A 26103-nucleotide genomic window follows, 5' to 3' on the forward strand; every position below is an offset into this window, starting at 1 on the left:
AGAGAGTAAGGAAGGGTTATAACCTCTGTTAGTAATTTATTACCATCTGTTTTCCATTGGGGAGACTTCCCTTCACTTCCTATCCAATAACCAAAACAGGAAGTGACAGGAAATCCCTCCAAAGTAATGGAGATCCCTGGTTGTCACCAGAACTAGTGTCCCCATTGGAGTATTTCCCCCCCATTCCAGTTCTGGTAACAACTGGGAATTTGGGATTTTTCTTTCACTTTGGGTGATAACATTCACCAGGACAGATAGAGAGGTGGGCTCTCTCTAAATGGGACAGAGACAGCAATAAAAACCTGACAGGGGCTCTATTCCCTCTCCACGTTAGATAGGTATATTGATCACATCCCCCTCACTAGGGATGCACCAATGCCGTTTTTTATCGGTGAGTACCGATACTTTCGGTCAAGTACTCGCTGATAACAAGAACCGATCATTTGTGGTGAGTGTTACATCTATGGAAAATGAATGGGAGCAAATCGCACTGCTAAGAATTTGAAGTGGAATGCGGTGCGATTTCTATCCAAATCACATGATGTTCCCCCACCACTCCTGTGTGAAGCCGAGCTTGTCATAGTGATTTCAGCCTGGAGTCACACAGGAGCAGTGCGGCAAACTCCATGCGATTCACACAGGAATCACACCACATTATTGCAGTGCGATTTGCACTCATTCATTTTGTATGGACGCAAATTGCACCACAAAGTGTTGTTACTGGTGAATCCCCACCCCTCGCTATAATTAGAGATATTCCAGCCAATCACAGTGATCTGAGAGGGAGGGATGGAGAAATCTCATAGAAATATATTTACCATAGAAAACCCTGCGGGACTAATAACATATAATAGGTGCTCTATCCCTCTAATACTATGAAACTAAGTAAGTATAAAAAATGACAATCATCATAGTAAGAATAAAAATGGAAAACAATCACATCAGATCTCAGAGCAAGAAATAAGTGCAAATCCCATTAAGTATGAAGTCATATGAATGGAAGTTCATTAGTGAAGACAAAACAATTGTTTATCCAAATAATGTGATGTGCCAAAATCCCTCCACTCCAGTGCCAACCTCATTGTATTACACCCACCGAGTGCTCAGGACTCCTTCCCCTCCCCCCACATATCTTTATACAACCTCCCCATACACCTATCCCAGCATGGAGGGGCTCAGTGAAGGTGGTGGTGAAGGTGTGGAGATGTCGGATCGGGTCACACAGATCATAAAAGGAGATCCATCCGACCTCATAATCCAGATATATCCTGACTCTGTTACTGGAGAGATTGGAGGGTAAGAGGATCTCTTTACTGTCATGTATCACCTTATACTCATTACCATTCTTGTACAAACCCCAGGACTTCTTATTATTTCCAATCAGTGACTGCCCTCCTCTCCTGTCTATACTGGGGTAACACATCCCGACTATCCATCCATCTGATCCCCCGACATCCACTTCCCAGTAATGTCTCCCTGAGGAGAAACTCCGACTGCTCAACACCTGAGGATAACGCTGAAATCTCTCTGGTGTTTCTGGGCGATTCTGTTTTCTATCTGACAAGGATACAGTTTTCCTGTCATCTGATATATGGAGAATATTATGAGCTGTATTTACATCCAGTAATATGTCTGCAGCTCCCTGTATATAGGAGGATACATTTACCTCTGTTATTATATCAGATAATGTGTGTAATGTGTGTGATATCCCATCCACATCCAGACCCCCTCCATCATGGAGGAGTCCCTCATGTCTCTCTCGCTCCTCATTATCTCCATCCTCAGTATCACACAAGTCACCTGTGTCTGATTCCTGTAAGACAGTCAGTGGATCCGTCACGTTACACATCTCCTCAATGTGACGCAACTTCCTGGACAGCTCCTCCTTCTTTATTTCCAGATCCCGGATGGAGATGGAGATCCGCTCTGCCCTCCCGGAGATTTCCCTCAGGACTCTCTTCTCCAGGTCTTCCAGACGTCTCCTGAGATCTCTAAACAGGACAGTGACTCTCTCGGTGTCACCAGCTGCTTCTTCTTCTACTTTCCTCCTGTGTTCCTGCAGACTCTGGACTCTTTCCTCCGTCTCCTCTCTCTTTGTCAGAAGTTTCTGCAGAACATTCCTCAGAGTCTCCTTCTTCTTCTCAGAAGCCTCATCCAGTGACTCCATCTCATGTCCTTTATGTCCTCCAATCACACACAACATACAGGCACAGGAATTATCCTCAGTGCAGTAATACTCCATGATCTTCTTATGGACGGAGCATTTCCTGCTCTCCATGGACAAGGTGGGGTCACATAAGACGTGTTCCGGGGACTTTTTGTGGACTCTCAGATGTTTATCACACAAAGAAACCTCACAGTGCAGACAGGATCTAACAGCAGGTACAGGAGAGTCCACACAGTAAGTACAGAAGACCCCGGACTCCTCCTGATGTGGCTGAGAAGACAGGAAATTCCCCACTATGTTACGTAGTGTTATGTTCCTCTGCAGTGCAGGCCGATCCGGAAACTTCTCTCTACATTCAGGACAGGAATAGTCTCCAGACCCCTCCTGTGTATCCAGCACACGATCAATACAGACCCGGCAGAAGTTGTGTCCACATCTCAGGTTTACAGGATCTCTATAAATGTTCAGACAGACGGAACATTCCAACTCAGCTCTTAGATCAGAAGACGCCATCGCTGACAGCAGACGAGGAAATGAAATGAAGTTCTCTGACACCGGAGAAGAATGCAGTTGGGAGGGTCACTTCCTCCTACACAGGGCGAGGCTGGGCTGTGACTTGTACTTTATTCATAGGATTCGTTATATGGAGGGACACCAATATTGGAAGAATCTCCTCCATAATGTGCCGGTCTCGGGAAAATATAGGTGACTCTGGTGATAATTAGGACCGGTGTCAACAAACATTTGTTCACAACTGATTTTCTCCCCATACAAGTGAATAGGAATGCAAAAACAGATTACAACTGTCACAGGTTAAAGCAATAAAACTGCTACTAAGCTGTTCCTTGTAGTCCTACAGACCAGCAAGTAAGCCGATATGTTACTTGTAGTTCCACAGTCATAACATGCAAAGCTGTTTTGTTTATTGCAGTTCCAGAAACAGGCGCTCTGTTCTGACCTTGTCCCTGCACAGGACTGAGTACTATAGACGTCGGCCGGCCTCACCTGCTGAATAATATAATCACATCACAGCTAGTCCCTGCTAAGCTTGGCTACCCGTCATCCTAACAATGGTGTGTAAAGTGAGTGTAGAGTTGCCACCTCATCCCTTTAACCACTTCAAACCCGGAAGATTTTACCCCCCTTTCTGACCAGAGCACTTTTTGCGATTCGGCACTGCGTCGCTTTAACTGACAATTGCGCGGTCGTGCGACGTGGCTCCCACACAAACCTGATGTCCTTTTTTTCCCCACAAATAGAGATTTCTTTTGGTGGTATTTGACAGGTAAGTGATTCTGCCGCAGTATATTTGCGTGAGGCGGTCAGGAAGCGATTAAAGGAATGATAAATGTGAATCTCAATGAGAGCGACTTTTAGTTGCTGCACTCGGAATGTTCTAATGAGGAAAATGGGAGGATCTGCATCCCTTTAATAGTAATTAATCCTTTGGGAATATCCAGGGCCGGCCCGAGACATTGTGCTGCCTGGGACTAAGAATGAAATGCTGCCCCCCCAAAAAAAGAAAATTACACCCACCAAAAGCCCCCCCACATTCATTATTTTATATCATGATAACTAAAGAGGACCTGTCATGGCTCTATACATGTATATAGGAGTATAAAGAGGACCTGTCAGGGCTCTATACATGTATATAGGAGTATAAAGAGGACCTGCCATGGCTCTATACATGTATATAGGAGTATAAAGAGGACCTGTCAGGGCTCTATACATGTATATAGGAGTATAAAGAGGACCTGTCAGGGCTCTATACATGTATATAAGAGTATAAAAGGACCTGCCATGGCTCTATACATGTATATAGGAGTATAAAGAGGACCTGTCAGGGCTCTATACATGTATATAGGAGTATAGAGAGGACCTGTCAGGGCTCTATACATGTATATAGGAGTATAAAGAGGACCTGTCAGGGCTCTATACATGTATATAGGAGTATAGAGAGGACCTGTCAGGGCTCTATACATGTATATAGGAGTATAAAGAGGACCTGTCATCACTCTATACACGTATATAGGAGTGTAAAATGACCTGTCAGGGCTCTATACATGTATATAGGTGTATAAAGAGGACCTGTCAATGCTATATACATGTATATAGGAGTATAAAGAGGACCTGCCAGGGCTCTATACATGTATATAGGAGAATAAAGAGGACCTGTCAGTTCTGTATATATGTATATAGGAGTATAAAAGGACCTGTGCGTGGCCGGCTGCTGCGATGTCCGCCCACCACCCGCAATCGCTCCACCGAGAACCAGAATGGGGATCTGTCAATATAAACAGACAGATCCCCATTCTGACAGGGGAGGAAAGACAGATCTGCTGTTCCTAGTGATTTAGAACAGCGATCTCTCTCCTTCTCCAGTCAGTCCTATCATCCACAGTTAGAAACACCCCCTACAGAACACATTTAACCCCTTGATCACCCCCTAGTGTTAACCCCTTCCCTACCAGTGATATATACACAGTAATCAGTGCATTTTTATAGTACAGATCACTGTATAAATGTCCATAGTCCCAAAAATGTGTCAAAACTGTCCAATCTGTCCACTACAATGTCGCAGTCCCGCAAAAAAAAAAAAATCACGGATCGCCGCCATTACTAGTAAAAAAAATAAAATCCCCCCTGCTCTTTGCGATCGTGATAGAGCCACTGGCAGCACTAATAGGAGATAGCATGCAAATTCATGGATTCCAATACGGGGCCATCCATGAGAAAATCATGTTGTACGCAGACAACATGCGCTTTTCTTGGTGGACCCCAGTCACTCACTTCCAGAGGTAATGTCCATAATAGAATAATTTGGTGGATACTCAGGCTTGACCATAAAATGATCTAACTCAGCTATGATGATGTTAGATGAAGAAGGGGATGTCGCAATCCCAGACTCCTGCCCAGTACCAGTAGGGAATAGTTTTATGTATTGGATCAGTTGAGGAGGGGAGTTGGAGAATTGGCTACCGAAGGCATGGGAAAGTTGATGGTATCGAAAAAAATAGGACCTTGGTACATTAAAGTCAGAATGCAATTTGGAAAGCGGAACTAGGGATTGGCTAGCAACAATCTGTGAAATAGTTTTATTATTAAATTTGGTCCAGGCGTGGGGCTCAGGTAATTTGTAGATGTGCTCTAGGGTTGGATTCCGCCAGAGGGGGGCACTGGGTGAGATTGCCTGTTTAGGGTATTTGACGGTTTTTAGACCTATCCCCCATGCACGCAGTGTGGTTCACATGGAGGGTGTCAGTGTATAGGGGGCCCGGGGGCACCTAAAAAGTAAAAATTTGAGCACCTCAAGGGATCCCAGCACTGCCGTCTCAATCTGGGTAGTTAGATTGGTGGTGTCCGGATTGAGCCACCAGGCAGCCGTAACCAGCTGGGTGGCTATATAATACTCCGGACATGCCAAGCCCCCCTGAGATTGTGGGCGTATCAGTGTGATCCAGCTGTATATGGGGGACTGGGATCCCCACAGAAAAGAGGCAAGGAGGCGATGTAGACGTGTGAAAAAAGATTTAGGTATGCACTGTGTAGAGTGATGAAATAAGTACGTGAACTTAGGTAACATTTTTATTTTAAACAAATGTATTCATCCCATCAATGAAAGCGGTAGTGATTCCCATGCCTTCAGACGTTGCCGAGCCTCCTGAACTACCGGAGAGGTTCAGGGGTAGGTATTCAGAGGCCTGCCTGGAGACCACCACCCTCAGGTATTTAAAGAACTCGACCCATTGGAGGGGAATATTAGGAGGAGCTGTGACACGGACTGCTGGGTCTATGGGGAACAAAAGAGATTTGGTCCAGTTGACTCTGAGGCCCGTGACAGAGGAAAAGGAGTTGAAGATCTGTAGGGCTCCCTCAAGCTATGGACCTGCATCATTGAGGAAGAGCAGGATGTCGTCCGTGTAGAGGGCAACCCTCTCCTCCAACCAGCCAATCCGTAGCCCCTTAACACAAGGGGAGGTGCGGAGGGCCTCTGCCAGCGGTTCAATTGTAATGGCAAATATGGCCGGGGAGAGAGGGCAGCCCTGACGCGTATCTCTGGACAAACAGAAAGATTGTGACAGGCCCCCCCAGCTTAATGGCGGAGGTGGGGTCACGGTAAAGGACCTTAATCCACTCTATGAAGACCAGGGGAAATCCCATTCATCGGAGGGTCTCCCAGAGAAAAGGCCACTCGACCTTGTCAAAGGCCTTTTCAATGTCGAGAGAGGCCACCACCCTAGATCCCACATTAAGATTCTGCATGTGTATGTTAGTAAACAGGTGTCTCAAGTTTACGTCTGTTGCTCTATTGGCCATGAAACCAGTTTGGTCAGTCTTGATGACAGAGGGGAGTAGGGACTGCAGTCTCATGGTTAATTATTTGGTGAGGATCTTGAAATCCGTGTTAGGTAGGCTGGTAGGAGGCACAGGATGTGGGGTCTTTGGGAGCTTTGTGGATGAGAATGACGTGGGCATGGCCCATGGAACCCAGAAGGGCACCATCTGCCAAACAATGAGTGAAAAGTTGAGCTAATTTAGGGGCCAGTAGGTCCCCATGAGTCTTGTAGAACTCGATGGGGAGCACGTCCGGCCCTGGAGACCTCCCAGTAGGGAAGGACCCCATCGCTTTCAGTACCTCCTCCAGGGTAATCGGCCTCACTAGGGATTCTCTCTCTTCATCCGAGAGCCATCCAAGTGCCAAGGGGTCCAGCCAGGGTGCAAAGTCCCATGACTGGAAATCCGATGGTAGTACTGAGGTATAGAGGGATGTGTAGTATTTGCGGAATGCGTCTAGTACGTCTGGCAAGGAAGACCCCGATTCTCCCAAAGGGGACACCACACTGGGGATCACCGTCAAGGGTTTGTCATGCTATGCCAACATCGCCAGGAGCCGTTCGTTCTGGTCACCCTGCTCAAAGAACCGTTGCCTATTCCAATAAAGGTCTAGTCTAGTTACTTCGGTGAGGTGGAGGTGTAGCTTGTGTTTTGCTGCATTGAGGGAGTCATAATTTGTATTCGAGGGGTCGGCAGCATAGATGTCCGACTGGAATTGCACGGTGGCCTGGAAGTCAGTAGTGACAGCAGCCTGCTCCCTCCGGATCCCAGCAATAGCAGAGATGTATTGGCCTCTGGTGAAAGCCTTGGAGGCATACCAGGTCACAGTTGTGGAGGAGGACCCTGTGTTAAGCTCCCAAAATTCTGCCAAACGTGGTGGAATGGTATTTGCTAGGTCTCCATGGGAGATCCAATGGGTCCCCAGGTGCCAAAGGGAGGAGGAACAAGAGGACTTAGAGCGAATGTTAAGGAGTAGGGGGCAGTGGTCTGAGAGTCCGCTGGGCAAATAGGAAGCGTCCAATATATCTGTCAGCATAGACGGGTTGGCAAAGGCAAGATCTATATGGGAGGAGGTTTTGTGCGTGTTAGAGAAACAGTAATATGCTGCCCTAGTCGTGTGTTAGAAGTTTTTGAGGTAATTAATATCTTAAAAGATAAAAGTTTCTGAAAATATATGTAAGTTATATGTTCACTGGTAAGTGATGGTTTTCTGAAGGTCACACAACAGCAGATCGTATAGATAGGAGTGGTTTTGTTGAGTAGGTATTTCTATTTTTGAGTTACTATGTCAGAACAATGGGTGGAGTTATGCTACTTATCTATAGACTGAACCATATTGGGTATATATGCAAATGTGGGTGTTATTAGGATATGCTGACATAACATCTTGAAACAGTATAAGAATGGACTAGGGTTATAGAGAAGGGGGGATCGGTGGGAAGAGAATGGATTCTACACTTTGGAGAATGTAGATCAGATAACCCTTTCCTCCTTCTGAAGCTATCACCATGCCATATGTTACCAGATGTCAATCTTGTCTTTGCTTGTCTTTCTGAACAATAAACGGACTATTGGATGGATGAAGGATTCTTCAATTTCTACTCTTGAAAGTACGTTTGAAATGCCTTGGATGAAAAATACATATATCCACTACACACCCTTTGGAGAAGGGTTACTGATTCACATATAACACAAAGAGTTTGCTATTCATTAAGAAACGCCCCTGTGAGTGAGTATGTAGAGTTTCCATTACACTACATTTACATTACATTTTACATTACTCTATACTCATATTTAACATTGTCGTGCCAGCCACAATGATCAATTTTCCCTACTGCTTGAAAAAGGGGGAATGTGCACACAAATTTGTCAAGTTTTGGGAACAAATGATCAAAGAAGGAGGCGTTTGCGTCAGATGCGTACAACGGTCCAGAAAAGGAGGGTGAGTTTTTTTCTCTTTGTTTTCTCACCTCTCTGTACACAGAATTAAAAAAAAAAAAAGATACAGCCTACGAAGTTGATTGACAAGGCCAGTTGGACGGTATACTTCAAGTTATTTTTGGAAAATCCAGGACTTTGTGAAGACGTAATTTAGTTACGTTCGTGAAGATATCTGCCAAGGTTAGTTCCTAAGAAGGTGAGAGAGTCTCACATAAGAAAATATTGGGTTGTTACCCGAGAAGAAAAAAGTGTTGAAATAGGAACAAAGACTTCACGTTATTTGAAAAAGTCACCATTGTAGGTACAAAGGCAAATGTACACTTTGGGTGAGCTAATATGGAAGTCGGATTTTGATGTTTGAAGATGGAAGGTCCAAGCACAAAGGCAAAGAATAGATCAACAGGCAAGACACTACAGCACACTACAGCACATAATTCAAGAAACAAGGCAAGACACTACAGCACAAGGCAAAGAGCAAAGGCAAAGAGCTACAAGAAAAGAACGGAAAAAGAAAGATAAAGCAACGAACAACAAAGTTAAAGGGACATTATTCATCTCTTGTTTTATTTTAAGTACACACAGGACTATCATACTAACAAGGGGTGAGTGTGTTTGTTTATATAAAGAGGGTAATATGGCAATGGTTAACATCTCTAGGCTCAGAAGTAAGTCTCAGTATGATCGGGAAATTGATATATTTCATATGTATGGAATATAGGAATACATGCAGTAGTAAGGTAATTAATTAATTTATGCCAGAGTGTAAAGATGTTCATTAAGAAGAAAATTAAGTGTAATGCTGCATGTATATTTTTATGTATTAAGCCCTGAACAAAGTTTTCAGAGAAAAATATTGATTAAGATTGTGGAAAGAACTGTATGAAATGGAGATAATGGAAAAAAACATGATGTTTAGTGTTTTACAAAAATTCTACAGATTTGGTTGCAGGATATAATAAGTTAAGGATTGAGCAAATTTTACAAACTTGGATTTAGTTATTAAATTAAAAGTAGTAAATTGTTCTAATTTACTTAAGGTTACCCAGAGAAAATATTAAAATATGAAAGTTTTTGTTCAATCTAAAAAATTAAAAAAAAAATAACTATTGTTAAAAGTTTTTGTAAATGAGTATTTCTGGTAAAAGTAAGGACTTTGGTTTGCGGGAGAAGTTTTCTCAGGGAAATGGTCAATCGCAGGTCATTGGGCAGGATCCAATCTGTGAGTTTCACGAGATTGTCTTCTAAACAATTTTTTGTCATTATTATAATCAGGAAAGTCATATAACATGGTGTACATGATTTTTCGTAGATGTACAAACAAAATATGTTTAAAAAGTGTTAAAAAGGTTAAACATTTTAAAAACGAGAAACAAGATTGTTACCGAATTGTACAGTGTAGGGTGTACAAAGCATGGTAGCCAAGACTGTCAGTAACAGATCATTCTCTGAAGAGTATGTGACATGTGAGGAGTGTATTACCAACAGAGAGATGCAGATCAAGTTACAGACTGGTCAGTCATGCCATGACATTTTTCACTTTCAGGCCAGGTTCACACTGCTGCGATGCGGGAACGCCGCGAATCTGCGGCGTTTTCCCGCATCGCATTACTCCCGCCGGCAGTTCACACTGCCCTATGCGAATGGCTGGGAGTGTCAATGATATGTTAATGACACCCCCAGATCCGATCGCATATCGCAGTGCGATCTGCCGACTTGCACAGGAATCGGATCGCAGGGTGTGAACCCCCATGCGATCCGATTCTGTTGCGGACCAAAAAAAGGGTCCTGTGCGAGTTTGCTGCGGGAGCGTTGCGAATTCAGCCATACTATCTGTATGGCTGAACTCGCACCGCTACGGAGATCCGACGTGATTTGCACTGCAGTGCGGTGCGAATTACGTCCGGATCTCCCGTTCGCAGCAGTGTGAACCCGGCCTAATGGTTCACAGCACAATACATTTTTGTGTTAAATTTTACAGATACTTAGAAGAGGGTTCACTGATGAGGAAAATATATATTTAAAAGGTATCATTACTTACTAAAAGTAATTGTTTTGAAAAATAAGATTTTTTAGGCCTTAATAACTTTTTTTGAGAGTTCATTGAGATTTTTGCAGACAAAGTATCTGTCTGAGTAAATTTTAATGAATTATATAGGCTTACTGTAGGGCAAATATACTTTTAATAACAAAAGATAACTTATATACAAACATTTGAAGATCTGAAGAAAGCCCTTATAAATTTAGTATTTTTGGCAAATATAGAAATCTCTCTCAGTCATTTTACATTTAAGTGTATGTGGATGATGAGAAGATTGCATTGGTATTTATAAATAAATGTGTTAGGAATGCATTGTCCAATGCTACAGATCTGAGACATTGTGGGTTTAGCACCATTTGTTTTGAAAAACATCTTATGTTACACTAAAGGTGTTATTTCAAGGAAAACAGGAGGTATCAATACACACAGCTTTGTCTAATGGCAATTGGATGTTAAAAAGATCAGTTGTAGTGTGAGGGATAGAGCCACAGTCGTGTAAATTAATCATGAGAATGTCACTTTTTCAACTTTTAGTGGACGCATTGAAAGCTGAATTTGGTTTTGCAGTCAGTGACAGAGCAGTTGTGGTTCATTCAATCATACTGTATGAGGGGAATGCTGGGTTCTGAAAAGAAATGTCAACATGATCAAATTTCTTTCAGAAACAGAATATTTAGGAAAGCTCAACCTAAATTAAGGTTCTTTTACAAAATTAAAATAAATTGTCAGTGTAGAGAAAAAAACAGTAATCTGGCAAGTTTATTCTTTTAGAAGATTTAATTTAGTCACAGGATAAAGAGGGGGACTATGAGTTAGAATCAGTACAGACTGATAAAGGAGAACATTTATTGTAAAAATAATTGGATTCCAATAGTAATGGATAGAGTTATTTTTAAATGAAAATCTTTATTTTTGCATATCCAGGTACCTGATTGATTGATTTTTTGTTTTAGCTTATAAAAATTCTGAACTACTCATTTTAGAACACTTTGTCATCAAACTTCTGAAAATTGTTTTATTTGTTTATAGAATTATCTAAAGTGAAAGAGGCCTAACCTGATACTACAAAGTATTGAGGGATTTGGCAAATCCATATAGATTGATTATATTCGTTTTTTCACTTGTTACAGGAGGATTATAAGGATATTGTTTTTTTAGTAAATGTTTCTTTTTGATAAATTAATTGAGGTAATTCTAGAAAAAATAATATTTTTTATAAAAGCTAAGTTGTTGTGAACTTATGTCATATTCCATTGGGGTTGGTTTTCAAACCATGGAATCAGTTAAAGAGGAGGGCCAGTTAAAAAAAAAAAAAAAAGTCAGCAGCTGCAAACACTGCAGCTGCTGACTTAATAAAATCACTTACCTGTCCAGGGCGCCCGCGATGTCGGCCGCCCGAGGCCGAGCCGTCCCTCGGCTCTCGGGTCCCGGCGCCGCCATTCCCTGTAAGGGAAACAGGCAGCGGAGCCTTACGGCTTCACTGCCCGTTTCCTACTGCGCATGCGCGAGTCCCGCAGCTACTGCGCATGCGCGAGTCCCGCAGCGCTTTCTGAATGGGACGCGCTGTGTTCTGGAACACACAGTTCCCAGAACACAGCGCGACCCATTACCCAGAAGACGCCGCGACGAAGACAGAAGACAGAAGATCTCCGCGGAGGAGGAAGAGGAAGATTAGGAGAAAGTGCCTAGCAACAGGCATTTCTGGTAAGTAAAAAAAAAATAATTTTTTTCATTTTATTTTTTTTAGATTTTTTTGTGATTATTAACATTTTTTGGTTTTCAGGGTGGCCCTCCACTTTAATGATTTAACATTTTATAGGACAGGTAGTGAAGGACATGTATGCTATTTTAGGTTTAGTAAAGTTTTTGTTTATCATCTTAAGTACTCAGGTATTGTAGAACGTATGAATAGTATTGGTTAAGATGATAAAGGTAAATATTGGGTGACTTATTTACCTGCTATAGTTTAAAAACTTTATTATTTTCTAAACATAGGGTTTGTTAACTTTTTGAGTTAATGACAGTCTTTTGAGATTAGCATACTTAGTTTTTTTATATTATCTGTTGTATAGAAAGTAATGTGGATGCAAATTTTGCAAACAACAAGAATAGGTATTTCAGAAGTTTGTTCACAAAACATGGCTAGGCCTTTGCTAAATTTAAATAAAGTTGATGTCTTGAATGAGATTTTTACTTCTAATGAGTATGTTTAGGAATGTATTCCAGTAGCTAAAGTTATGGTTAATAATTCTAGATCTGAAGGTACCAAGGATGTCAACAGAGATGTCAACTGGGATATAAATTGGGAAGATTATTTTGTTATTTTTATAGTACATTGGGATTATAGTTTTTTGTTTCAAAAGTATTGGTAAAAATAAAAATAATTGGTAAAAATAAGAATAAAATGGGTAAACACAGAAAGGATTATCATTCTAAAATGGTTTACATTGATTAATGAAAATTATTTAGGAAAACATAATTTTTAAAAGAATTTGATACTTGTTTTCATTTTCTTTTATAGATATATCTTTCGTTTCCAAATTTAAAGAAAAAGATTTTATTTTATTTTTTTATTTAGTTTTTTAAAATTCTTCCATGACAATGCAATCAAGCACAACTAAATTTCTATTTGTTAATATTTCTTGTTTTTTCAAAAATTATTATTTTTTGATTATGTTATCAAGGACTATCATTTTTTTGGTGAACTTTCATCAAAAGCGACATATTGATCGTTCGATCATTATGTGAGGGGGAGTTAGGATGTGCTTTTCATAAGAATTTTTTTTAACAAATTATCTGAATAATGAGGATAGTAATAAGATAATGAAAAAGACAAAAAGGTATAATTAGAGCATATGAAGAAAAGGATTTCAATGTGTCTAAACAAAGTTATTGTTGAATTTAAATAATTTTGGAATGTTTAAAAAAAAAAAATAGAAAAAGTTGCTTGCTGGTCATGGATAGATGGATAAATCGAAAAATAAATAGAATGATAGATAGAATATATAAAATATGACAATCAACTAATGGGAACGTTTTTATGTATTTTGTTTCAAATCTATATTAGGGTTAGAATGAAACGATTTTATAAATTGATTAAGGAAAAAATGAAAAAAGGTGAAAAAATTATGACAAGTATTTTTAGTCGGAAAATGACTTCTGGTTTATCTGATCCAGTGATTAGCTATGGTACATCTGGAGCAATTGATTCAAAATGCATATGAAAGGGCCTTAAATGAAGTGTGAGTGATTTAGGTAATATTTAAGTTGTGTGAATGTTATTTTGGAACCAGTTGTTCTCTATGTTCAGAGTTTATGACTAAAGGTCAGTAGGTCAGTGGTTTCACAGATAAGAAAACACATAGAGAATGTGTCATATAATGGAACAATATACTTGAAAAGAAGATCATTTTTAAAGTAAGATCATAGATTATCCATAAAATATTTATATGATATGGTTAAAGTTATAAGAGTTTCACAAGAAGTTAAATACATTTATAAAGTTGAAAGAAGAAAATATTTAATATTACATGATTTAGATGGAGAATTAATTAAAATTAAATATAATAGTTTATACTTTCTCAATGGAATGAAATATTTAAATATTTTTCATAGAAACATCTCAGAATTTTTGAAAATGTTTATGTACAATATCTGACTCACTAAAATGTATTAATGAGTATTGTATTAATGTTTATTGTATTGTTTGTATTGGAAAAAAGAGAATCAGAGACATTTATTATTTAAGATGAATGCACGTATATTTGTTGAATATCGTGCATTGAGGGGGAATATGTTAGAAGTTTTTGAGGTAATTAATATCTTAAAAGATAAAAGTTTCTGAAAATATATGTAAGTTATATGTTCAGTGGTAAGTGATGGTTTTCTGAAGGTCACACAACAGCAGATCGTATAGATAGGAGTGGTTTTGTTGAGTAGGTATTTCTATTTTTGAGTTACTATGTCAGGACAATGGGTGGAGTTATGCTACTTATCTATAGACTGAACCATATTGGGTATATATGCAAATTTGGGTGTTATTAGGATATGCTGACATAACATCTTGAAACAGTATAAGAATGGACTAGGGTTATAGAGAAGGGGGGATCGGTGGGTAGAGAAAGGATTCTACACTTTGGAGAATGTAGATCAGATAACCCTTTCCTCCTTCTGAAGCTATCACCATGCCATATGTTACCAGATGTCAATCTTGTCTTTGCTTGTCTTTCTGAACAATAAACGGACTATTGGATGGACGAAGGATTCTTCAATTTCTACTCCTGAAAGTACGTTTGAAATGCCTTGGATGAAAAATACATATATCCGCTACACACCCTTTGGAGAAGGGTTACTGATTCACATATAACACAAAGAGTTTGCTATTCATTAAGAAATGCCCCTGTGAGTGAGTATGTAGAGTTTCCATTACACTACATTTACATTACATTTTACATTACTCTATACTCATATTTAACATCGTGGCATGTTCCATCTCGATGAAGACATTTTTTATTTTATTTTATTTGGATATTTATTACAGCAAAAAGTAAAAAAAATATTGTTTTTTAAAATTGTCACTATTTTTTTGGTTATATCGCAAAAAATAAAAAAACGCAGAAGTGATAAAATACCACCAAAAGAAAGCTCTATTTGGGGGAAAAAGGGATGTGTACAGCTTCGTCCGACCGCGCAATTGTAAGTTAAAACGACGCAGTGCCGTATCGCAAAAAATGGCCTGGTCATTAAGGGGGTAAATCCTTCTGGTCTGTAAGTGGCCTATCAGGGCTGGACAAGGCAAGTCCCTCTCAGGCTCTGTCCAATACAACTTGTGATGTGTGTTTGTACTTAGATTTGATTGGGACAGACAATGCTGCTATGGGGAACTCACTGATTGCAAAATGGACAGGGGGGGGCGTCAATTAGGGTTGCCACCTTTTCTTCAAGTTAAACCCGAACACTTTAGTGGTGCGGAGCAATATATATATATATATATATATATATTTTTATAAACTATACATATAATTTTGCTATGAAATAACATTTCTAATCATATGAATTTAATAACAAGAGTCCCCCTTTACATCTGAGTCCACAGAGTTCCCCTTTTACATCTGAACTCGCAGAGTTAATTTTCACTGTATGGGGGGACTCTGCATACTCTGATGTAAAGGAGAACTCTGGTGACCCCAACATAAGGCATGCTCTGGGAACCCTGATTTAAGGAGGGGGAACACTGAGAACTCTGATGTTAGGGAGAACACCGTGGCCTCTGGTGTATAGAGGAAGTCTGATGTAAGGGATGCTCTGAGAACCCTGATTTACCTTTAGTGTACTCACTCAGAGGCAGGAGAGACGTCAGTCACAGAGAGGGATGGATGGTGAACTCACAGAACCTCTCATTCGGATGTATCTGAAGCTGTTGGACTTCAAATTTCCAGCCCCCTCTTTTCTTGTCTGCAGCCCCAAGGATTGGAGTGTGCGCAGACACAGAGGGGTAGGGGCAGGAGGAAGAGGGGCAGATTGAGCCCTCTCTCCTCTCCTATCTGTTTGTGTGTTTGGGGGGGAGGGGTTGTTAGTGCTGGCTTTGGGCAGTGTGAAAGAAAGTGGCAGACACTCTCAGCTTAGACAACTGCAGCCAGCAACCCTGCTGGGAAGCCATAGTCCAATCTGATTAATGTGTCCGGGTTTCAGGCAATCTGAAACCCGGACACATGATTCCAAACCCGAACTGTCCGGGTGAATCCTGGACAGGTGGCAACCCTAGGGTCAATGCCGACTTCCGAGCCTCCAGAAAATGGACACAGTGACAGGCTGCAACACCTCAGACAGCGGCAGGTGCTGTGCAGGTGGACTGTGGACAGCTCAGCTCATCTGCATAGGCAGCTCACAGGCAGCTCTCTTCAGACGTGCTCCCTTCCCTCGGGCTATGAGCCAAACTGAAGACGATGGAAGAGGTGGGTGGAGCTAATTTACTAGGCATGGAGGCCGAGCGCTCTGAATACTGGGGTGGCCACGCAGGGGCGGATCCAGAGTCTAGTCTCGGGAGGGGTAGTGCCAGGAAATACTTTTTTTGCAGGTAATTTATCGGGGCAATAGCTGGCGTTAGCACTTCAGTCATCAGGACACCATGATTGTTATGGTGTCAGGATGATTGAAGTGCAACTCATCATAATAATCAGTGGGCGCCCTGAGCTTGTCACCTGCCACCGTCACCGGCCACCTGATGCGGATTTTCACTTGCCACGTCACCTGCCACACATTGCAGATTGTCACTTGCCTGCTAAGGTGCGGATTGTCACTTGCTGTGTCCCAGAGTGAAGTCAGGAAGTAGAGAGATGATGTCATCTGTCTGCACAGTGAGAGCGGAACTGCAGTGATGCAGGGTGGGCGGTTAGAGATGATGTCATCTCTCTGGTCCCCCACCTGCCGGCCCACTGATTGGCCAGCCCACCCACTCACCTGCCAACTGTCCTGTTTGCTGGCTCACCCTCTGGCCGGCCCACCCGCTCACTCCCCGAGCCGCCCGCCAGCTCACTCACCCTCTGAGCCACCCACCCGTTCACACAACCGCGTGCTCACTCACCACCCGGCCCACGGCTGGCGCCTCTCTTCAAGTGCCGCCTGGGGCAATGGTCCCACTGGGTCCCATGGTGGGGCCGGCCCTGGGAGTATCCCACCAAAAATAAAAGTTTTGTTGCAGAGGATGCCTAAAACCTGACTTGCAGACTTCTGGGAAAATGAGAGAGTCGATCACACCAGCAGGAAATGATTTTTGGGGAAATTCTGTCTGTACACTCGCTGTGCACACAAGGCCTCCACATTGTTATATTGCATTGAATTTTACAGAAAATTCCGGAGATGCAGATTGAAATGGAAAGGTCATTTTTAACCCCTTCCCTGCCTGGCCTATAGCAGACTGACGGCCGGGAGGGGCTTTACCATTCTGACTGGATGTCATATGACGTCCTTCACAGCGTGCCGCTTGTGCGTCCCCAGAGACACTTACCGGTGGATCCTGGTAAAGAGCCGATGTTGTAAGCCTTTGTACCATGTGATCAGCCGCGTCCAATCACAGCTGATGAAATGTAAAGAAATGCAGGTGATTTGTCAATTCCTTTCCTCAGCGCTGTCAGTGTCTGAGGAAAGGAAAGACAATGATTGGCTGTCCAGTTACAGGGGACATTTACACTGATAATCAGGGCACTGATCATCATTGCATTCTATCAGTGCAGAATCCTCAGTGCACATCAGTGATGATGAAAAATTACTCTTATGCAAAATTCTAAAAAACAAGAGAAAACGAAGAAAACTTTTTTCTTTTTCAAAAATTTCAGGTTTTTTTTTTTCATTTTGTGGTGATTAACCGCTTGCTTACTGGGCACTTGAACCCCCCTTCTGCACAGACCAATTTCACCTTTCAACGCACTTTGAATGACAATTGCGCGGTCATACAACGCTGTACTTATATGACATTTTTATCATTTATTTCACACAAATAGAGATTTCTTTTGATGGTATTTAATCACAGCTGGGATTTTTATTTTTTGCTAAACAAATAAATGTAGCGGGGACATAATTGTGTATTAATGTAGTTATGTTTAGATCAATGTTCAATCTGTGGACATTGCGATGGCTCAGTGTTTAGAGCCATCTACTGACACAATCTGGTAATGCACAGATATGCTGGTTTTAGAACACAAAAGACTTTCATAGGTAGTGATGTTTGTGTTGATAAGAGGTTTGACCTTTTGTTACCCAGGAGTCTGTGTGACCTACCCATGAACACTCTGATAGGCAGTGCATGCTGGGTAGGGGATAAAAGGAGCTGCAGCGGCCATATTTAGTCTCTTGGGACCACTTTGCCTGCCTGTGCGGAACCGTGTGGAAGGTTCTCGGACACATTGGCAGACAGTCACTGCGGAGTGCAAACCGGACCATTTGCGAGGTGACTTAACGGAGCCTGAGAGCTGGTGATCGGATCGACGAGGTTCGGAGACGCTTGTCAGAGTAGCGGAGGACCGGATCCAGTCAGCGTCCAGAGGACCGGATCCAGTCAGCGTCCGGAGGACCGGATCCAGACAGAGCATCTGGCCCAGTCTAAGTGGGAGCAAGCTGCATTCATCAAACCAAAGCCATCACCCCGAACTCTGATCCAGTTGGTGAGCGAGTTACGGCCCACCGGTTAATACTATTGCACGCAGTTAGACTTACTCTCAGGCCTCGCTGGAACCTGTTGTTTTACGGAAGCGTAACTGAGGAACTGACATTTAGTAGGCTTGGGGCCCAGTTCACTTTAGCGCCCAAGTGTGATTGCAAGTTCTTGGAGTTATACCTGGAGTATTCTGAGTTAACTTTCTCCACTTACCCCTTTGGTTTACAATTACCTGAGGAACCATTTAAGCTAGCGAAGAAAGAAGATACAAGAGGAAATACTTTAAGTGAGGCCTCACATAGACTTTAACCACCTCAGTACAGTGCACTTACACCCCCTTCCTGACCAGACCAATTTTCAGCTTTCAGCGCTCTCACAGTTTGAATGACAATTACTCAGTCATCCAACACTGTATCCATATGAAACTTGCGTCCTTTTTTCCACACAAATAGAGCTTTCTTTTAGTGGTATTTAATCACTAGTGGGTTTTTTATTTTTTGTGCTATAAATAAAATAAAACGTAAATTTTGTGAAAAAAATGTCTTTTTCTTAGTTTCTGTCATAAATTATTGCTAATTAGTAATTTTTCTTCATAAATTTTGGCCAAAATTTATACTGCTACATATCTTTGGTAAAAATAACCCACATTAGTATATATTATTTGGTCTTCGTGAAAGTTATAGAGTCTACAAACTATGGTGCCAATCACTGAAAATTCATCACTTCTGATCAGGCCTTCAGTACATCAGGTGTACCTCATTTCTTGAGACACTAACAAGTCAGGAAAGTACAAATACCCCCCAAATGACCCCTTTTTACAAAGTAGACATCCCAAGGTATTAAGTAAGTAGCATGGTGAGTTTTTTTAAGTTGTCATTTTTTCCCACAATTCTTTGCAAAATGAAGATTTTTTTTTTTTTTTTTTTTACTAAATTGTCATATTATCAGGTTATTTCTCACACACAGCATATGCATACAACAAATTACACCCCAAAATACATTCCGCTACTCTTCCCGAGTACGGTGATACCACATGTGTGAGACTTTTACACAGCCTGGCCACATACAGAGGCCCAACATTGATGTAGTACCTTCAGACGTTCTACGAGCAAAAATGACGCATCTCATTTCTCAACCATGTATTACACTTTTGAAGTCCCTGGAGTACCAGGACAATGGAATTTCCCATAAAATGACCCCATTTTGGAAAGCAAACACCCCAACGTATAATCTGTGAGGCATAATGAGTCTTTTGAATGGTTAATTTTTTTCCAGAAGTTTTTGGAATATGTGGAAAAAAATTAAAACGCATTTTTTTTTACACAAAATTGTCAATTTATAAGATATTTCTAACACATAGCATGTATATAGCAAAAATTACATCCCAAAATACATTCTGCTACTCTTCCTGAGTACGGCGATACCACATGTGTGAGACTTTTACACAGCCTGGCCACATACAGAGCACCAACATTGATGTAGTACCTTCAGACGTTCTACGAGCAAAAATGACGCATCTCGTTTCTCAACCACCTATTATACTTTTGAAGGCCCTGGAGTACCAGGACAATGGAATTTCCCATAAAATGACCCTATTTTGGAAAGCAAACACCCCAACGTATAATCTGTGAGGCATAATGAGTCTTTTGAATGGTTATTTATTTTCCAGAAGTTTTTGGAATATGTGGAAAAAAATTAAAACGCATTTTTTTTTTACACAAAATTGTCAATTTATAAGATATTTCTAACACATAACATGTATATAGCAAAAATTACACCCCAAAATACATTCTGCTACTCCTCCCGAGTATGGCAATACCACATGTGTGTGACTTTTACACAGCCTGGCCACATAGAGAGGCCGAACATTGAAGTAGTACGTTCAGGCGTTCTAGGAGCATAAATGACACATCTCATTTCATTCCTACCCATCACACTTTTGAAGGTCCTGGACCACCAGGACAGTGCAATTACCCACAAAATGACCCCATTTTGGAAAGCAAACACCCCAACGTATATTCTATGAGACATGGGCTGCAAATAGGTACTCGGGTACTCTGATGGGCTGGAGATAGCTACTCGGGTACTCTGATGGCCTGGTGACAGGTACTCGGGTACTCTGATGGCCTGGTGACAGGTACTCGGGTACTCTGATGGCCTGGTGACAGGTACTCGGGTACTCTGATGGCCTGGTGACAGGTACTCGGGTACTCTGATGGCCTGGTGACAGGTACTCGGGTACTCTGATGGCCTGGTGACAGGTACTCGGGTACTCTGATGGCCTGGTGACAGGTACTCGGGTACTCTGATGGCCTGGTGACAGGTACTCGGGTACTCTGATGGCCTGGTGACAGGTACTCGAGTACTCCGATGGTCTGGTGACAGGTACTCGGGTACTCTGATGGCCTGGTGATAGGTACTCGGGTACTCTGATGGCCTGGTGACAGGTACTCGGGTACTCTGATGGCCTGGTGACAGGTACTCGGGTACTCTGATGGCCTGGTGACAAGTACTCAGGTACTCTGATGGCCTGGTGACAAGTACTCAGGTACTCTGATGGCCTGGTGACAAGTACTCTGATGGTTTGGTGACTGGTATTTGGGTACTCTGAAGGGCGGTGACAGGTACTCATATGGACTGTGACAGGTACTCGGGTACTCAGATGAACTGTGACAGGTACTCGGGTACTCAGATGGACTGTGACAGGTACTCGGGTACTCAGATGGACTGTGACAGGTACTCGGGTACTCAGATGGACTGTGACAGGTACTCGGGTACTCAGATGGACTGTGACAGGTACTCGGGTACTCAGATGGACTGGAACAGGTACTCGGGTACTCAGATGGGCTGTGACAGGTACTCGGGACTCTAATGGACTGTGACAGGTACTCGGTACTCTAATGGACTGTGACAGGTACTCGGTACTCTAATGGACTGTGACAGGTACTCGGGTACCCTGATGGACTGTGACAGGTACTCGGGTACTCAGATGGGCTGTGACAGGTACTCGGGTACCCTGATGGACTGTGACAGGTACTCGGGTACTCTGATGGACTGTGACAGGTACTCGGGTACTCTAATGGACTGTGACAGGTACTCGGGTACCCTGATGGGCCGTGACAGGTACTCGGGTACCCTGATGTGCCGTGACGGGTACTCGGGTACCCTGATGTGCCGTGGCGGGTACTCGGGTACCCTGATGTGCCGTGGCGGGTACTCGGGTACCCTGATGTGCCGTGACGGGTACTCGGGTACCCTGATGTGCAGTGACGGGTACTCGGGTACTCTGATGGGCCGGGACGGGTACTCGGGTACTCTGATGGGCCGGGACAGGTACTCGGGTACTCTGATGGGCCGGGACAGGTACTCGGGTACTCTGATGGGCCGGGACAGGTACTCGGGTACCCTGATGTGCCGGGACAGGTACTCGGGTACCCTGATGTGCCCTGACAGGTACTCGGGTACCCTGATGTGCCGTGACAGGTACTCGGGTACTCTGATGTGCCGTGACAGGTACTCGGGTACTCTGATGTGCCGTGACAGGTACTCGGGTACTCTGATGGGCCGTGACAGGTACTCGGGTACTCTGATGGGCCGTGACAGGTACTCGGGTACTCTGATGGGCCGTGACAGGTACTCGGGTACTCTGATGGGCCGTGACAGGTACTCGGGTACTCTGATGGGCTGTGACAGGTACTCGGGTACTCTGATGGGCTGTGACAGGTACTCGGGTACTCTGATGGGCTGTGACAGGTACTCAAATACTCTGATGGGCTGTGACAGGTACTCTGATGGACTGTGATTGACAGGTACTATGAGGGGGTGGTGACAGGTCCTCTTTATTGGGGGGGGGGGAATCAGTATGTTTGGTGTACACTGTGGGCGGTAACGAGATGTTACCGCAATCTCCTCCTCACACACGATCGGTGTGTGAGGAGGAGAACCCGGTAACATCCCGTTACCGCGGTTTGTTTACATTTGAGTGATCGGCTGTGATACTTTCACAGCCGATCACGTGGGTAAACAGCCGGCCAATGGCTGTTTACCAGCGTCGGTGACGAGCAGTGTTCCCGGGGAACACGCCGCCACCGACGTGCACGCGCAGCGCGCTCGCGATCACGCGCATGCGCCGTGCACGTTCGGGGTGTTACCATCTGTGATCGGCCGTGACTTCATCACGGCCGATCACGTGGTAAACAGCCATAACGAATGGCTGTTCACCCCCTTCGGTGGCGAGCGGTGTCTCCGTGACACGCCGCCACCGAAGAAACAGGGATGCGCGCGCACGATCGCGCGCATTCCCTGCTTAAACGGGAGGCCGTCATATGACGGCCTCCCGCCACAATAGGAGCGCCGCCTGGCCGTCATTTGACGGCCAGCGGTCAAGAACTGGTTAAAGAGGGATTCCGCCCAAAAAAAATATTAAAAGCCAGCAGCTATAAATACTACAGCTGCTGACTTTTAATAAATGGAAACTCACCTGTCCCGGGTTCCAGCGATGCCGAGGCCGATCGACCGCTCGGCCCTCGGCTGCTGCCGCCGCCATTCGAGGTGAGGGAATCAGGAAGTAAAGCGAATTGGCTTCACTTCCCGGTTCCCTACTGCGCATGCGCGAGCCGCGCCGCGCAATATGAATGGTCCGCGCTGTCACTGGGACCCCTGTGTGTCCCAGCAGACAGCGCGGCAGGGCAGGATATGGCGTAGACTCCCGTGGGAGTCTATGCCCGGAAGTGGGTGAAAATACCTGTCTTTGACAGGTATCTCCACCCCCCCTCCTCCCTGAAAGGTGTCAATTGTGACACCGGAGGGGGGGAGGGATCCGATGAGCGGAGGTTCCACTTTAGGGTGGAATCCCGCTTTAAGTAAGGGAAGCTCCCAGGTCTAGATAATAACATACTTGCATCTCGCTTATTGTATCTGACTGTTGATTTATTCTGTACTGACATTCTACGTTGGGACAACCGTGCAATCCATGTAACCACTTATTTGTTATACTTTCAGTAAAAGTATTTCTGGTGAAGAGTACAAGTGGTGGCCTATTGTCTTTCCCCACCAGGTGGAGCCAGAGGATCCTGAGGGATCGATACAGGTACCTTATACTGTTTATATTGTACTGTATTGTTATTATTGCACCACAGCTGTGCCAAGGGGACAGAGTTACACAGAAGGGGGGTTTCTCAGAAGAGTGCAGGCCCAACTCAAATTAGCAGCTCCTTTGGGGGTCAGTGCTACATAAAAAAAAAAAAAACATTTAGAAAAAAAATCATGTTTCATAGTTTGTTATAACATTTTGCAAACAGGTCATTTTTCTCCTTCATTGATATGCGCTGATGAGGCTGTACTGATGGGTACTGATAGGCACAGTTGAGGCGGTACTGCTGGGCACTGATAAGATGGCACTGATGGGTACTGGTAGGTGACACTGATGGGCACTGGTAGGTGACGCTGATGTGCAGCACTGTTGATGAGGCACTGATAGGTGGCACTGTGGGCACCGATGGATGGCGCTGGTGGACACTGGTAGGCGACACTGTTGTGTACTGTTGGTGGCACTGGCGGGACTGCTGTCCCTCTCATGGCCCCCCAGTGATTGGCTTTTCTTTTTCTCCTCACTCTGTCAGCGGGAGGAGAAAAAATAGCAGATTACCGGCTCTGTTTACATCACATGATCAGCTGTCATTGGCTGACAGCTGATCACGTGGTAAGGGGTTGGGATCGACCCCTTACTCCGATCTGTGATCAGCCAAGCCTTATAGACATGAAAATCCTGCAGGGCATGTGCAGGCTGCTCAGGCACGGGACTGCAGTCTGCAGACCCAACAACTTCTTCATATTTTCAAATAGAAACCTCTTGTATGGGGGGTATAATTAGAGGAGTGGCAGTGCATCCATTAGGGGCGGCCGGGCACTGCCCCCTCTGTGTAGAATGGATATCCATGGCCACTGTAGCCGCCCCCTATTCAGGTATCCGACCCCTTTTCGGACGCCGGGCACCTGAATTCCAGTGGCGGGGGTGTTTTATAGAAGCACCAGATTAGAGCCATAGGCTTCAATAAAGGTGGGCTGTGAGCGCAGAGCATTGCACTCGCAGTCCCCCCAGGTGTGTTAGAAAGGGGAACGAATATTCCTATTCTAATGCCGCGTACACACGAGAGGGATTAAGTCTGACAGACTTCCAACGGAGTTCCGCCGGAGCTCCGCCGGAGTTCCGACAGAGTTCTGGCGGAGTTTTCGACCGAACGGACTTGGCCACACACCATCACACCAAACTCAGACGGAGTCGAACGTGATGATGTACGACTGGATTCGACACAGGAAGTTCATAGACAGTAGCCAATAGCTGCCCTAGCGTCAGTTTTAGTCCGTCGGAGTAGCACACACACGATCGAATTTTTCGAAGGGACCGGGTCCGGCGGAGTTCTGTCGGGAAAATTTGAAGCATGCTTCATTTCTAAAGTCCGTCAGACTTTAGCAAAGCTAAAGTCCGTTGCAGCCCACACACGATCGAATAGTCTGACGGACTCAGTCCGTCAGACTTTAGATGTCGAAAAGTCCGCTCGTGTGTACGGGGCTTTACACTGAACCGCCTCTCAGCCAATCAGGAGGCGCGGGCCTAATACCCCTCACCTGATTGGCTGAAGGTACAGGCGTTCCGATTGGACGCCTAACAGAATGGAATGGAAGAAGAGAGTGAGAAAAATGGAAGACACAGGAGCCACCACCTGACCTGCTGCTCATCCGACCATCCCACAGCTCACCACCTGACCCGCTGCTCATCCGACCATCCCACAGCTCACCACCTGACCCGCTGCCTGATCCCCTACCAAGCTAAGGTAAGTGCCGGACAGTCAGCAAGCAGCGGATGAGCAGGCGGGGGGGGGATGTTGGCTCAGTGGCTGCATTTGATGGGGCACAGTGGCGGCATTTGATGGGGCACAGTGGCGGCATTTGATGGGCACAGTGGCTGCATTTGATGTATTTTTTCAGTATTTTTCAGAATTTTTTTGTTTGCGCCCCCTCAAAATTTTTAGCACCCACCACTGAATTAGAGGGAGACAGTCCACAAGTGACCAGCTAGTGCCGGGCTGTCTTATTGGAAAGCCCAGAATTCTCTGTAACACGACGTCATGGAGGAGATCTGTATTAAATGTTTATTTCTAATATGAAAATTTCATACAAGTAATAAGAAAAGTGACATAAAAGATCAGATTATAAATTTGTAAATATTCCACAAAAAAACAAAAACCAAAAGACATTATAGATTATCATTCAGCATTTTGTATTCAGGTAAAATGAAAATAAACACAAGAAATTCCCCGGCTGTGACTTCCATTACACCTGTACTGAGGGGAATATGGAGGGGCCAATAAGAGAAAATTGAGTGCTGTCCGTGATACTTTTTTTTATTTGAACTAACATACAATTTTTCAGGACAAGCTTTCGGGGTATGTCCCCTTCATCAAGGTCCAA

The 26103-nt window shown here is 43.7% G+C and overlaps 1 protein-coding gene across 1 annotated transcript in view; it reads right to left on the reverse strand.

The window, feature by feature from the left end:
• Positions 1 to 308: 308 nt before the first annotated feature.
• LOC143961922 (E3 ubiquitin-protein ligase TRIM39-like) overlaps positions 309 to 26103 on the reverse strand; it is a 32456-nt gene continuing 6661 nt past the window's right edge. The window contains exon 2 of the mRNA XM_077471257.1: positions 309 to 321. The gene's annotated coding sequence lies outside the window, so the exon portion shown is untranslated. The remainder of the gene's footprint in view (positions 322 to 26103) is intronic.

Source organism: Lithobates pipiens, unplaced genomic scaffold (genome assembly GCF_037356315.1).
Source record: "Lithobates pipiens isolate NorthernLeopardFrog02 unplaced genomic scaffold, aLitPip1_a1.2 Scaffold_8, whole genome shotgun sequence".
NCBI classification, from domain to species: domain Eukaryota; kingdom Metazoa; phylum Chordata; class Amphibia; order Anura; family Ranidae; genus Lithobates; species Lithobates pipiens.